The sequence below is a fragment of the Sapajus apella genome, unplaced genomic scaffold (assembly GCF_009761245.1).
Source record: "Sapajus apella isolate SASKATOON/1434 unplaced genomic scaffold, GSC_monkey_1.0 scaffold11, whole genome shotgun sequence".
In the NCBI taxonomy this organism is placed as follows: Eukaryota; Metazoa; Chordata; class Mammalia; order Primates; family Cebidae; genus Sapajus; species Sapajus apella.
In genome coordinates, this window is record NW_022436951.1 from 36173591 (window position 1) to 36189004 (window position 15414).

Below are 15414 nucleotides of genomic sequence, written 5' to 3' on the forward strand. Positions count from 1 at the left end.
GAGCCCCATTGATCCATTTGGATGATTTCAACTTTCCTAAGCACAAATTCTGTGCCAAGGGATGTGCTTAAGGTGCAAGCATGAGAATCACTTCACTTTCACACATGGGAACCATCGCCTCCGCCAGCAGAAGTGCATCCAGGAAAAATCATTACACAGCTGATTGTAAGGGAGCCTACTGTTGGGTCAACAGAGGTTTCCAAACCTCATTATTACTCTGAAATTTTGACATTGATAAATTGTATTCTAACACTGTCTTCTGGGTTAATGCCAAAGAAGGACTCTAGAAAATATATAAATAAAGGCTTTATAGGGGAAATTTCTTTAATTAGGGAAGCTGAGTAATTCCCAATTCTGCAACACAGTAGATAGAGTTATGGTGAAATTGCACTCTGCATGAATCCACCATGGCTGTGCATTTACAGTAAATGCAGATTGAAGATTCCGGCTGGCATGAGCTCAAGGTGAGAGCTAGCCAGCCCAGTTGCAGAAATGTACAAGGTGCAATGAAGGAGCAGCAAAGGGTCTGCAGTGAAGTAATGATTTTTCTTCTCTATTCTCTGTCCTCTTAACTTGCTGGTTTTAACTCTCCTCGTCTCATTCCCAGTTCGTGGAGTCTGGGGAAAATTTAGGGCCTGAAAGCTGCCTCTGCAGGAGCAGTGTGCAAGGGGGTACTAGAAACCTTGGTTGAAAAAGAAGAGGAATTTGCTAGAAGGTGGTCTCAGGACCCCCTGAACCCAGAAGAAGGATGGAGCTAAGGTCAGAGCCAGGGCTAGTGGCTTAAGGCTGCACTGGACTGGTGACATGAGAGCTGACTCAGGCCAAGCAAGAGAGGTCGGCAGTCAAGGTGGGGTGGTTAAGCAGGCACCGCAGGCAGCAGTGCCAGTTTAACCAATATGGGAGGGCCTGGCCCCTGATGGGACACAACACGATTTGGGGGAAGGAGGTTTTACAGTGTAAGAAACTGCCTGCTTAGCCTCCCCATCTCCTAATAAACCATGGGGTCTGGTGGAGGGGAGCTGTGTGATCCTCACCCGTATCTTTGAGATAAGGGGTAGCTTTATGGGTACAGGACTGGTGACTCACATGAGCAGGCGTGTGTTTAAGGCATGGTCCTGGTAGCCTGTTCTGGGTGGACCAAGGGAAGGGGGCTGCCAGTAGTTGGTGCAGGGACCCCTCTGGCTCCTGGCTCTTACTGTCTCTTTTCATGTCTCACCCTGCTTTCCAGAGCTCTGCACCAGCATGTGGCTGGCTGCTACTCAGTGGCCTGGGTCTTCCTCTCCAGCACTGCGGGGACAGCACACACCCACCTCTCCCCAAAGCATTCTTTGTGAAGCCATGTGTCTAATTGCTTGCTTCATTCGTGTTACAATGGATAAAATATCTAGAGGTTGATTAAATACTTGAACACTCAGTGATGTCTGCTAATTAAGTCCAGATCCCTATAATCTTATGAGCAAGTAGTGTCTAGCCACACTAGGGACACACCTCACACACATGAGTCAGACGACTGGCTGGAGGTCAGAGTTTCTTGGGGTGAGAAGCAAAGAGTGAACACCTGCCTTGGACACTGGGGCTCACAGGCCCTCTCTCAGGTGAAGGCTAATAGGGGACTCTGCTCCTCTGCAGCTTCTCCTCCTGACATCTCCACTAATGATGTGCACACCAATCCCCTGGGAAGCCAGAGGCATGAGAAGCACCAGTGAATAAATTGTTGGAATTAATAATGTGTCTAGTTTTCCTGCTAAATTGATGAATAAAATAAAAATTCTACATGAAAGCAACATCCATTTTAGAAATGAAATTCAATAAGTATTTGAAACAGCATGAAAAACATCAAATTTGTAAGACAAGTAGCATACAATATTTGTAATATCTCATGAAGAACATCATTAATGAGAAAAATTTAAAAACTCAACAAATGAAATGGCCTATTATATTTATGGATGGAAAGATTCAATATTGTAAAGATGTCAACTCTTTAACATTGATCTATGAGTTTATTGCAATCTCTATCAAAATCCAACAGGGTGTGTTTGACTTGACAAACTGATTCTACATTTCATATGGAAATGCTATGTCAATGAGGAAGATGATGTGAGTGCTTTTCCTTTAGAATACTTAACCTTATATAAATTATGAGGGGTGTCCTCTTGAAGTGCTGGCAATTTCTTGACCCAGATGGTGGTTACATTGGTGTCTAATGTGTGATCTTTTACTCAGCTGTGGATTTTTATTTCCTGCATTCTTTAGGTATGGTATATCATAGAAATAATTTTTAAAAGAGCTGATACGTGATACCAAGAGTAGCCACATTCCTCTTTGAAAGCCCTAAATCTTCCTGGTTTTTATTAATTTCTTTTGTTACTTTATTAAACAATGACTTAAAGAAAAAAAAGCACAGATGTTGAAATTTCTCCATTTCCTTTGAGACGAGACACATTGCCCATTAAGCACATGATTTTCTGGGATTGGATTTTTGAACTGTGCTGGAAATAGGGTCAATGGAATGATGGCTTCTCCCCTTTCCCTCCTCTTCCTCCTCTTTTCCTCTCCTCCTCTCCCTCCTCACCATCTCTCCCCCTGCTGTGATCGGACTGTTTGCATCCCATCCATCTCTTCTAGAATTTATATATTGAAATCCTCACCCCCAAGTTGAAGGTGTTGGGAGATGGGGCTTTGGGAGCTGATGAGGTCATGAGGGTGAAACTCCCATGAATGGGATTAGTGCCCTTATAATAGACACGCTAGAGACTTTCTCACCCCTTTTTCCCGCCATGTGAGGACACAGTGAGAAGAGGTGACTATTTATTAGGACACAGGCCTTTGCCAGAAATAGGATCTGCCAGCACCTTGATCTTGAACTCGCAGCCTCCAGAACCGCGAGCAATACATTTCTGTAGCTTGTGGCCCCACAGTCTATGATATTTTGCTACAGCAGTCCAAAGGGGCTAAGACATCCCCTTCCCTTCTCATCTCCTTTTTCTTTTCCTCCTTCCCCTCCTCTTCCTCTGTATCTCCTTCTTCCATCTTTTCCCCTTCCCTTTCCTCCTCTGGATCTCGCCTTGAACATCAGTGAGTAGGGTCAGTTGCTCAGGGATCTGGGGGGCGGGACTTGTGAGCTTCTGAGAGACCCCCTGCCTGAGAACATCCCCTCACCTGCCTGTTGATCTGAAAGTCACTACTGGGGTTAAAGCTTGTTTGACAGGAAGTGCAAACATGTCGCTGAGGGGTCCTGACCCAGGACTGCTAAGCCCTGGGAGCTCAGGAGGCACCTTGACACTGGTGTGCTGTGAGCTTGCCGCTGCTAACATCACAGTCTTCACCTGGGGCTCCTTTGTGGATGAACCTTTCTGCATGTCAATGAGACATAATGCCTACTTCCTTTTAACCATGTGGGAATTGCAAAGATTAGTTTTAATTAAACTTATTTACTTTGAGTTCCTCTGAGAAGTGATTTTAACTAATACAAGAGAGGTAGAACAGCACTTCTAATTGGGATAATATTAGTGAGCAGTAATGAAAGAAACCCGAGAGTATGTGAATAGTCATTCAGTTAAAAGGGGTTTTCTGTAAATACTTGTGGTATTGTATTGAAATTAGAACTTTCTTTTAATTTTCTTGACTTTTTAATCTTTGAATTGCATTTAAACATATTATTTTATAGGTGGTGACATGCTTTAACATAATAATTTTCTCTTCTAAAATAACCCATTATGTGTTCTGGTTTTAGACAGGGAAAGAATTCTTCAGATAATAAGGTCTTTATATATTTTGAGCCTGTACCTTTGTAATAAAATGTAAAGTACTTAATCTCCTAAGCTGCACAGTCTTTCGACAATACCTGTGGGGAATTCATAGGTATTAAATTAGCTACAAGGGGACTTTGAAAGTGTTCTCCAAATGCAGTAAAAAGATGTCGAGAAATCAAGAAAGACACTGAGAATTACAAGAAAAAAATCACTAACACCACAGTCTACTAAGATTCCAGTGCAATTTGTTTATATTAAGTTTTCTAGTTATTTGGAGTTTTCTGAGCTAAAGTACTGTAGGTGATGTTTCATTGTGAGAATCAAAATGTACTTGTTCACCTCTGAGCTTGCTCAGCAGGATGTATGGGGCTTGTCAGCCTGTGACATTCTAAAAGATTTGAATTCATCACCCCTGTTTCTCTGACAAAGGCCAGACTGATCACCTCTGCTGGGATCCTGGTTCACAAATTTCAACTACACACATCCTGTATATTGAGTTAGGTACCAACCAGCCTTTCTGTTTCCTGAATGTAATAGGATTGTGGGGATTATAAACTAAACATTCTTGTGAGCCTGGCTATTGGTGTCTCTTTGGAATTATCACGAAGTTTGGTTCATTAGAAAGAAAGTAATCTATCCATCATAGTTTGAGTTAGAAGAATAATTTTATTAATGTGTGGTGTTTTGTTCCACCAGAAATAAGAAAAAGAATTCCTTCTATTTGTATTTTAAATTTCTTTGCCATGTTCATCTGCTAAAATAAGTTCAAAATTCAAATGGTAGAAAAGCCACTCAAAGCAGATAGATTTCTAAGAAAACGGGAGATTTGGAAGATCTGATGAGTCTGAATTCATGGTTCCTCCTCTAAGAAGTTCAGCACCAAGGTCAGTTCTAGGGATGGGCAGTTCCATGCCTCCAAGCTCCTCCTGCCCTCCAAAAGTGAGATGAGAAGAATTTGAAAATTATTTAATAAAGGATGCTGGTGGATGACTGTGATTCAGCCCCAGCTCTTCTCTTCAGGGCTATCATTAGAAGAAAGCCCTGATTCTGACCGGTTCTTGGGAAGAGCAGGATCCCGATGGCAAGGTGTGAACTCACATCTCTTATTCTTTGCAGTGTTTCTGGCCACAAGCAGAGAGAAAATGAGGGGACTGTTTAAGAATGAACAACCTCTGGGCTGTTGAGATGGCTTTGTAGAACACAGTGGGGTCTTAGATACCAAACTTGCTTCTGACTATTGTTTTCAAGGCAACTTTACACACAGTGCCAATAAATATTTGCTGAATGAATGATTAAATTGTCTAATGTTGCTGTCCCTCCTCTTTTTATACCCGCAAATTCATTTAAACAATATTTTATCTTGAAATATAATACACATACAGAAAACTTCACAAGCATAAATGTCAAGTGTAACCTATTATACTGTGAAACACACCAATGAAACAGCCTATAACTGCCTACCAAATTCAGAAAGAGAACATTTCCAGCACCCTGAAAGCCCTCCCTTGTGCCCTCTCCCAATTACTGCCCCTCCACGCTCCTTCCTTAAAAGCCACAAATATCCTGACTCTTAAGGTAACCCCCTCCTGGCTTTTCTTAACAGTTATACCTGGTAGGTATCATCTCTAAACCCAATAGTAGATTTTTGTAAATGGATTTGATCAGTGTTTTATTTAATGCCTGGCTTGTTTTGTTCACCTTGTATGTGTGACATTCACTCGCATTTTTGCACATAGCCACATTTCCTTAATTTTCATAGCTGTTTAGTATTCCATGCTTGAATGCAGACCAATTTGCTCCTCTCTTTATCATTAGTGGAATAGATGCACAATATCTGGACTGTTGACATGGCTTTGGCTCCAGCTATGATGCCTCCCTGACTGTCACTCTGTACTGTTCTGTTGGGTGTACACTGAGGCTGGGCTTCCTGGGCCAGGCATGAGGGCACTGAACAAACACAGACGAACACACATTTATTTAGGACACAAGGGTATTTTTCTTGCTCAGGATCTGCCATTGGCACTGGCACAGGATAATCCATAACCCTAAACCTCTTACCTCATTGCTGACACCATTAGGGCTCCAAGATAAACTTCCCCACATCTCGTGTTGCTCTGAAAGCTGGGAGAGGCTGTGAGTCACAGCCCTGCTGCTCTCAGAGACAGATGGGACTCTGCAGTGTGGGGAGCTGGGAGCGGCTGAGGTGCTTGGCTGGGTCTGCAGATGCCCTGACATAGTTTGAAACATGACAACGATTCTTCACATTGGCAGCTGGAAAAGTTTCAACAGGACAGTTTTGAATGACTTTATTTCTACAAAAATGTTTAATAAGATTTAATTTACATAATTATAGCTTTATTTAACTTAACCTTGATTTAAAATGTTTGAGCTTATTAATTAAAATTTGTATTTTACCTTCAATTTTTAAAAAGTAGTTTGAGTATCTTAGAAGAGAAAATTAATTTTTTTAGGAAAATATTTGAATTTTTTTTTTTTTTGAGACAGAGTCTCACTGTCACCCAGGCTGCAGTGCAGTGACCTGATATCGGCTCACTGCAACCTCTGCCTCCTAGGTTCAAGCAATTCTTCCTGCCTCAGCCTCCCGAGTAGCTGGGATTACAGGTGTCTGCCACCAAATTCTGCTAATATTTGTATTTTTTAGTAGAGATAGGGTTTCGCATGTTGGCCAGGTTGGTCTTGGACTCCTGACCTCAGGTGATCTGCACACCTTGGCCTCCCAAAGTGCTGGGATTACAGGCTTGAGGCGCCAAGCCTGGCCAAAATATTTTAAAGTAATAAATTATTAATATTATTTTAATTATTATTATCATTTTTTGAGACTGAGTTTCGCTCTTGTTGCCCAAGATGTAGTGCAATGGCATGATCTCGGCTCACTGCAACCACCGCCTCCTGGGTTCAAATCATTCTTCTGCCTCAGCTTCCTGGGTAGCTGGGATTACAGGAGCCTGCCACCACACCTGGCTAATTTTTGTATTTTTAGTAGAGATGTGGTTTCACCATGTTAGCCAAGCTGGTCTCCAACTCCTGACCTCAGATGATCCCGCCTGCCTTGGCCTCCCAAAATGCTAGGATTACAAGTATGAGCCACTGCACCTGGCCCATTATTTTAATTTTTATATCTATGTGCTTATATATTCATATACTTAATTTATATTTTTGATGGGAATACATTCAAATATTACATATTTATATATTTCCAGTAGTATCTTATATTTTAAATGGAAATTTTATATTTTATTAACTAAAGAATTACTTGAATCATGGAGAATAAATGTAAGTTCAATTTTCTGTAGAAATAGAAAATATAGAAGCAGAGCTCAGAAATGAAAAGCTGAAAAGGAAATAGAAAAATCTTCAAAGAGAAATTTCTGCTTAAATTAAAAAATATCTTGAAACCAAGTAACTCAGTAGACTTTCACTGAGTGTGACTCACATGAAATTAGCAAACAGGATATTATATTTTAAAAAATTATTCAGATTTAATTATTGATAAAATAATGAAAATGAGCAAAAATTATTCTCACCAGTTATAAAACATGAACAGGCTGATAAAATCTCTTCGTATTTGTTACTAAAGGAAGATTTAATCTTTAATCAAACAATGAATGAGAATGGACAAGATTAATTCTTATCAAATCCATAACTACAAGCAAGAAACAGCTCTAGCCTTCTGTTAGAAGATGAGGCAAATGATGTTCATGAAATTGGTAAATTGGGCAAGAAAGATGAAACCTCATCACCTCATTTTGATAGTGTGTGAATGCTTCTAGCAAATAGTCTGATTCAAATTGAGGATTTTGGTTTTTCTTTGGATAAATCTGAAAGAAAATTTAGTATTTTACATCAAAATGTATTCAAGTGAAGAAAGTGTAGAAATCAACTTTTATATTTTAAATTCAAAGAAAAAGTATTTTTTCATATTTTAAAACAACTTTAGCTAAGAAATTTGTGGCTAGAAACACCCACATTCTTAATAACAAATAAAACATCACTTGGACATAAAAATCACACATGTGTAGTTAGCACCATGGGAAAATGTCTGAATAAACAGCAAACAATCAAAGATATTTAAAAAGGACACCTGCACACTGAAATACATGGATGTGATATTCTTAAAGGATAACGTTTCATACCCAATGCTTAGCAATCATGATGATGATGATGATGATGATGATGTTGATATATGGGTGTGTTTTCGAGCTCGTGGTACCAATAATACAATATTGATAGAAAGCAATAGAAACTTTTTAATTTGTAGAAATTATTGAAACCATCGTGGAAGACAGTGTGGTGATTCCTCAAGGACCTAGAAATAAAAATTCCATTTGACCCAGCAATCCCGTTACTGGGTATATATCCAAAGGATTATAAATCATTCTACTATAAGGACACATGCACGCGAATGTTCATTGCAGCACAGTTTACAATAGCAAAGACCTGGAATCAACCCAAATGCCCATCGATGACAGACTGGACAGGGAAAATGTGGCACATATACACCATGGAATATTATGCAGCCATCAAAAACGATGAGTTTGGGTCCTTTGTAGGGACATGGATGAACCTGGAAACCATCATTCTCAGCAAACTGACACAAGAGTAGAAAATCAAACACTGAGTGTTCTAGCTCATAGGCGGTGTTGAACAATGAGAACACATGGACTCAGGGAGGGGAGCATCACACACTGGGGTCTGTCGGGGGGAAATAGGGGAGGGACAGCAGAGGGTGGGGAGTTGGGGAGAGATAGCATGGGGAGAAATGCCAAATATAGTTGATGGGGAGGAAGGCAGCAAATCACACTGCCATGTTGCCTATGCAACAATCTTGCATGTTCTTCACATGTACCCCAAAACCTAAAAAGCAATAAAATAAATTAAAAAAAAAAAGAAATTATTTCAATGATAAAATTGCTGAGTGTGAGATATAGATGAAAAATAAAGCATATGAACATTGTGAAAAATATAAAACTAGAATATAAGATCCATAGTTTAAAGAGCAAAGTTAGAGAATAAATTATAAATAAATATTTAAAAAGGTAAATAGTACTTATTCGGCTAGAGTATACCAAGGACAAATTATCTTGAACAACGAACATTTGTTGTTTGTATTGCTAACTACCAGAAAAAAGAAAACAAGAGATATCAAAATTAGTAGCTGTGTCACTGCTTTTATGTCCATTGTAAAATGTATAGGTTTCGTTTAGGTAAAAGGTGGAATAAGCAGCTTTTAGTTTTGGACATTGATCTTAGCATCCTCACCACAACAACAACAAAAAAGGTAACTATGTGAGGTGATAGATATATGAATTAGCTTAAGGGTGGTAATTATGTCACAAAGTATATGAGCATTCAAATATCAAGTTGTAAACCTTAGGTATATATAATTTTTTCTTGTCAATTATACCTTGATAAAGCTGGGGAAAAAAAGTAGTTAAGGACGCACCTAAGATAAAGTTACAAGTAATGTTGAAAATTATAGAAGCCAGAATTCTAGCGGCAATCCATTTGTTAACACCATTTGTTCTAATGGAAAATCCATAGAGGAATCCATAGCCCTCTATGCAACCATCCATGTTGTGTGAAAGAGTCACAGCTCATACCCACGGTGATAACAGTTTTGGAGCTGTTCATGTATTTTGAGTAAAAAAATTAAAGTAACTTGGAAATTTTATAAAGAGAAAAGTGGATTTTGTTTACATGAAACAGACAGTGAAAGTGACATTCTAATAAAATATTAAAACAACAGAACCAAGAAACAAAAATGCTTATGTAACTGTGAATAAGATTGTGTACTAATGATTCTGAAACTTATTGTGTCCATTATAAATCACAATTCAGTACCAATTAAAAAGAGATTTGAATAAATTGAACCACATTCTGGTAGTTTTGATTTTCTTTATAATGTTCCAGACTTGAACAGAAGAAGAATCAGAGAAATTAAATTAATTAAGAATTAAGTAAATTAAATAAATGAAGAGCTAGGAAATTAATTGATTATATATTATTTTATAGCTTATTTTTTTTTAAAAAATAAACTTTTGGTTGTAAAATAATTTTAGATTTACAGAAAAGTTGTAAAGAGTATACAGCATTCCTATATAGCTCACATCAAGCTTCCCTGCCTGTTAACATTTAAATTAGCACGTTACGTTTCTCGTAACTAATGAAACAATATTGATGTATTATTAGCTAAAACCCATACTTTATTCAGATTTTCTTAATTCCTGCCTAATGTTCTTTTTCTGTCCTGGGCCAGAGCCCAGAATGCCACATTGCATTCAGTCATCCTGCCTCCATAGGCCCCTCTTGGGGTTGCTGTTTTTGCAGACTTTGTTTTGGATCACCTCATAGTATAGTATTGAGAAATGCTGGCCAGGTATTTTGCAGGACATCTTTCCGTTGGGATTTGTCTGATGTTTTCGCATGACTGGATGGAGATTACAGGTTTTGGACAGCAAGATCACAGATGTAAAGTGCCACAGATGCATAGTGTCTTGCCAAGGGTACATGTTATTAACATGACTTACCACTGTGGATGTTAACCTTGAAAACTCAGATGCAGTCACACTTGCGACGCTTCTTTCCAGTAAAGTAACCCCTGCTTCCTGCTGTACTCTTTGGAAGGAAGTCGCTATGCACAGCTCGTACGTAAGCATGGAGAGTTGGGCTCCACCTCTTAGCAGAATGTCTATACAGATTATTTTAATTATTTTGTGTGAGAGGCTTTTCTGTTCTTCCCCATTAATTTATTTATTCAATGATTTCTTTATATAATCCAATACTATTTTATGCATTTTATTGCTCAAATTGGTCCCCTTTTGACCATTGAAAGCTGTTTTCGTTGGGTCCTATTTTGCCGGAGCCAGCTTTGACTGTCGAAACCTCTTTTAGCTGGCTCCCTTATCATAGTTTTGAATGTTATATATTATTAAATTTAAAGAAATATTATTACAAATATTTTATTATCTGATTATTGTTATTACTTCCTTGCTTCCTGATGCTGCAGGATGCTCAAGGCTCATCTTTTATGTTTCCTGACCTAGTTCTAGAACCATCTATTCCCTCAAGGAGACCAGAGTCCTTCCACTGCAAGACAGTGTTTTTAATAGAAACCATGGTATGGAGCCTAGATGTACTTGCTGCTACTGAGGTGTTGTTAGTCCTAGTTGCTATCATGTGACAGCAAGGAAATATGTGTGTATGCCAGCTGTGTATATACATACATCTATAAATGTTTCTCTATGAAACCATCCATATTTATATTAAGGTAAATATGAGTTTATGTCTCCAATGATGAGCCATCATGATATGGAATATTCTAGCTCCTCCAGCTATCTCTAACTTTCGATTTCAATTATGAGAAACATAACTCCTACCATTCACCATCCATTTATTTAATTGTTCAATTTCACTAAACATGCATAGTGGTCAGAATTACTAACCTGTACTCCTGTGGGAAGCAGCTTTATCAACTAGAGCACAGTGCTTATATCCTGTTTCTGTTGCATTTAGTCTTACAGGCTCCATATATTTTCAAAGTTACTTAAGCCAGCAGCCTTTTCACTTGCCTCTGAAATAAGATTGTGTTTTACACTTGTAAAATAGTCACATTCTTTTTCACAACCTTTATGCCATCCTGGAATCCTTCAACATCTTAGGTGATTTTCCACACACATGTGCACACACACACACACACACACACACATGCACACGCACACAATTTTTTTGCATACCTTAAGGTTTCCTCTTTGTTCTGCAAAATTTATGTTATGGGTTTTGTATAGTGTCTATTCCCACCATTAAAGTATTACACAGGATAGTTTTGCCACCCTAAAACAATCTTGTGCTTCACCTATACATGCCCCTGTCCCCAGTATGAACTTCTGGCAACTACTGATTTGTTGTCTTTATGCAGTTTTTTCTTTTTCTGAATATTACATAAGTGGAATCAGTATACATCCCATTCAGATTTTCATCTTTCACTTTGTAACATGCATTTGAGTTTCTCCTGTGTCTTTATGTGGCTCACTGGCAGCTAGCATTACATTGGATGGATGTACCAGTTTGCTTATCCGTTCATCTCTTGAAGAACCTCTTGACTGCTTCTAGTTTTTGGTGGTTATGATAAAATGACTACCAACATCTGCATGAATATTTTTGTGTATACAAACATCTTTAAATTTGCGGGGTACTTACCCAAGAACATGACTGCTGGATCAAATGGGAAGAGTAAATTTAGCTTTATAAGAAGCTGCTAAACTCTTTTCCAAAGTGGCTGTACCATTTTGCATTCTTATTAAAAGTGAATGAGGGTTGGTGTTGCTCTGTATCATTGGCAGAATTTGATCTTATCAGTTATTTGGATTTTAGCCAATTCCAGCCAATTCAGCCATTCCAATAGACTGTAATGATAACTTATTATTGTTTTAATTTGCATTTCTCTAATGAAAAATGATGTTGCCTATTCTTCGTATGATTGGTTTCTATCTGCAAGTCTTCACTGGTGAAAAGTGTCAACATCTTTTCACTGTTTTAAAAGCTGGGTTATTTTATATACAAAAATTAACACAAGATGGATTAAAGACTTAAATGTAAAACTGCAAACTATAAAAATCCTGGAAGAAAATTGAGGGAATACCCTTCTAATCATTAGCCTCGGCAAAGAATTTATGTTAAGTCCTCCGAAGTGAATGCAACAAAAACAAAATTGACAATTGGGACCTAATTAACCAAAGAGAAAAACAAAAAACAAAAAAACTATCAGCAGAGTAAACAAACAACCTATGGGATGAGAGAAAATATTTGCAAAGTATGGATTTGACAAAAGACCAATATCCAGATTTCATAAGAAACTTGAACAAATTAAAAAGGAAAAAACAACTCATTTAAAAACTGAACAAAGGGCATAACAGACTCTCCTCAGAGAAAGACATATAAGTGGCCAAGAAACATGAAAAAAATGCTCAACATCACTAATCATCAGAGAGATGCAAATAAAAACCACAATGAGATATTATCTCACATCAGTCAGAAGGGCTATGATTAAAAATTCAGAAATTGACAGATGTTGGCGAGGCTGTGGAGTAACGGAAACACTTACACACTGTTGGTGGGAATACAAAGTAGTTCAGTCTCTGTGGAAAGCCGTTGGAGATTTCTCAAGGAAGTAAAGCTAGAATTATCATTAAACCAAGCAATTCCTGGGTATATAACCCAAGGAAAATAAATTGCTCCATCAAAAAGACATCTGCACTTGTATGTTTATCATAGCACTATTCACAAGAGCAAAAACATGGACTCAACATAGATGCTAATCAATAGTGGACTGGATAAAGAAAATGTGGTACATATATACCGTGGAGCACAACATAGCAAAAAAATAATGAAATCATGTCTTTTGCAGCAACATGTATGTAGCTGGGGTCATTATCATAAACAAATTAACACAGAAACAGAAAACAAAATACTGCATGTTCTCACTCACATAGAGGAGCTAAACGTTGGGTACACATAGACACAAAGATGAAAACAATAAACACTGGGGACTCCAAAAAGGGGAAATGGGGGGACAGGATTGAAAAACTACCTATTGGGTATTACGTTTGCTACAGGTAACAGGGTCATTAGAAGCCCAAACCTCAACATCATACAATACAACTATGAAACAAACCTGCATGTGTACCCCATGAATCTAAAAAAGAAAAGTTGCATTGTTTCTTTTTATATTGTTGAGTCTCAAGTTTCTTTGTATATTTTGAATACAAGTCTTTTAACAGATACGTGTTTTGCAAACAGTTTATCCCATTGTGTGGTTTATATTTGTATTTTCGTAAGTATCTTTTACACAGCAGTTTTTAATTTTAACAAATTTCAAGATATTAGTTCAATTTACTTTCATGGATTATTATTTTCTGTTGTACCTAAAACATCCTCGACAAAGCCAGGTCTTATAGTTTTTTTCTGTCATCATTTCTCCTAGAAATTTTATAGCTTTGTGTTTTACATTTAGGTATATGGTTAATTTTGAGTTAATTTTTGTGACGTGTAAGAGCTAGGATTTCTTTTTTCATATTGAGATTCAACTTTTCTAGCACAATTGTTAAAAAAAATTGTCTTTTCTATATGGAATTGCCTCTGCTCCTTTAGCAAAGATCGGGTAACTACATCTGTGTGGCTCTATTTATTGGCTATTTAGTTACCTCGATCTATTTATTTATTTATTTTTGCCAACACCATGCTGTCTTGATTACTGTAGGTTTTTCTTGAAATAGAGTAGTGTGAGTTCTACAACTTTGTTGTTCTTCCTCCTCCTCCTTCTTTTCCTTCTCCTTCTCCTTTTTCAGTGTTGTGCTATCTATTCTAAGTATTTTGCCATTTGATACACACTTTGAAATTAGTTTAGTGGTGCCTACAAAATATTCCAGTAAAATCTGGATTGTCTTGAATCTGTGGGTCAAGTTGGAAAGAACTTGACAATGTCTTGACAATACTGTCTTCCTATTCATGGACATGGAATATCTGTGCATTTATTCAGTTTTTCATTTCATCAGCATTTCATAATTTTCTGCATTCATGTCCTATACATATTTTTGTTATAGTTTTACCTAATCACTTTATTTTTTATGCTATTGTAAATGATATTTGTATTAGGGTTCTCCAGAGAAACAGAAAAACAGAAACATCATCGTGTGTGTGTGTGTGTGTGTGTGTGTGTGTGTGTGTGTGTGTGTGTTTGGGGTGGGGAGAGAGGAAGATTTAAAGGAATTGGCTCATGTAATTGTGGAACCTTGATAAGTGTAAATATGCAGGTTAGGCAGCAGGCTGGAGACCCAGGGAACAAAGAGTTGGAGTTGGACTGCAAAGGCCATCTGCTGGCAGTACATTTTCTTGCTTATAAAAGGCCAGTCTTTGATCTATTAAAGGCTTCATTTGATTGGATGAAGCCTACCCACATTCTATCCATTTAAATGTTAATCCGAAAAATGCTTTCACAAGAACATCTAGAATGTTTGACCAGATATCTGGGCACGGTGCCCCAGTCAAGCTCATACATAAAATTAACCATTTCAGTATTGTCTTTTCTAATTTCAAATCCTAATTTTTAAATTTCTGGTATAAGAGAAAGCAATTGACTTCTGTACCTCATGCACATATCCTGAGACCTTGTTCTATGTGTTTATTAGTTCCAGGAGTGTTTTTAATTGGACTTTTCTACATAAAATATTATATCTGTGACTAAAGACAGTTTTACATCTTTCTTTCTAATCCAAATACATTTATTTCTTTTTCTTTCTTTACTGCGCCATCTAAAACTTCTAGCACAATGTTGAATAGGCATGGTGAGAGAGGGCACTGTTGCCTTGTTCCTGATTTTGAGGGGAAGAGTCCACCCTGTTTTCTTTAAATATGCTGTTAGCTTTCGGCTTTTAATAAAATTTTTAATCAGCTTGACTATATTTTCTCTGCTTCTAGTTTGCTAAGAGTTTTATGATAAATGGATGTTGGATTTTGTAAAATGCCTTTCTCTGTGTTGATTGATTTGATCAGATTATTCCTTTTCTTTAGCTTATTGATATGCAGGATTACATTAATTTATTGTTTTATTTTTGAGTCTTGAACCAGCTTTGAATGTTTGAAATAA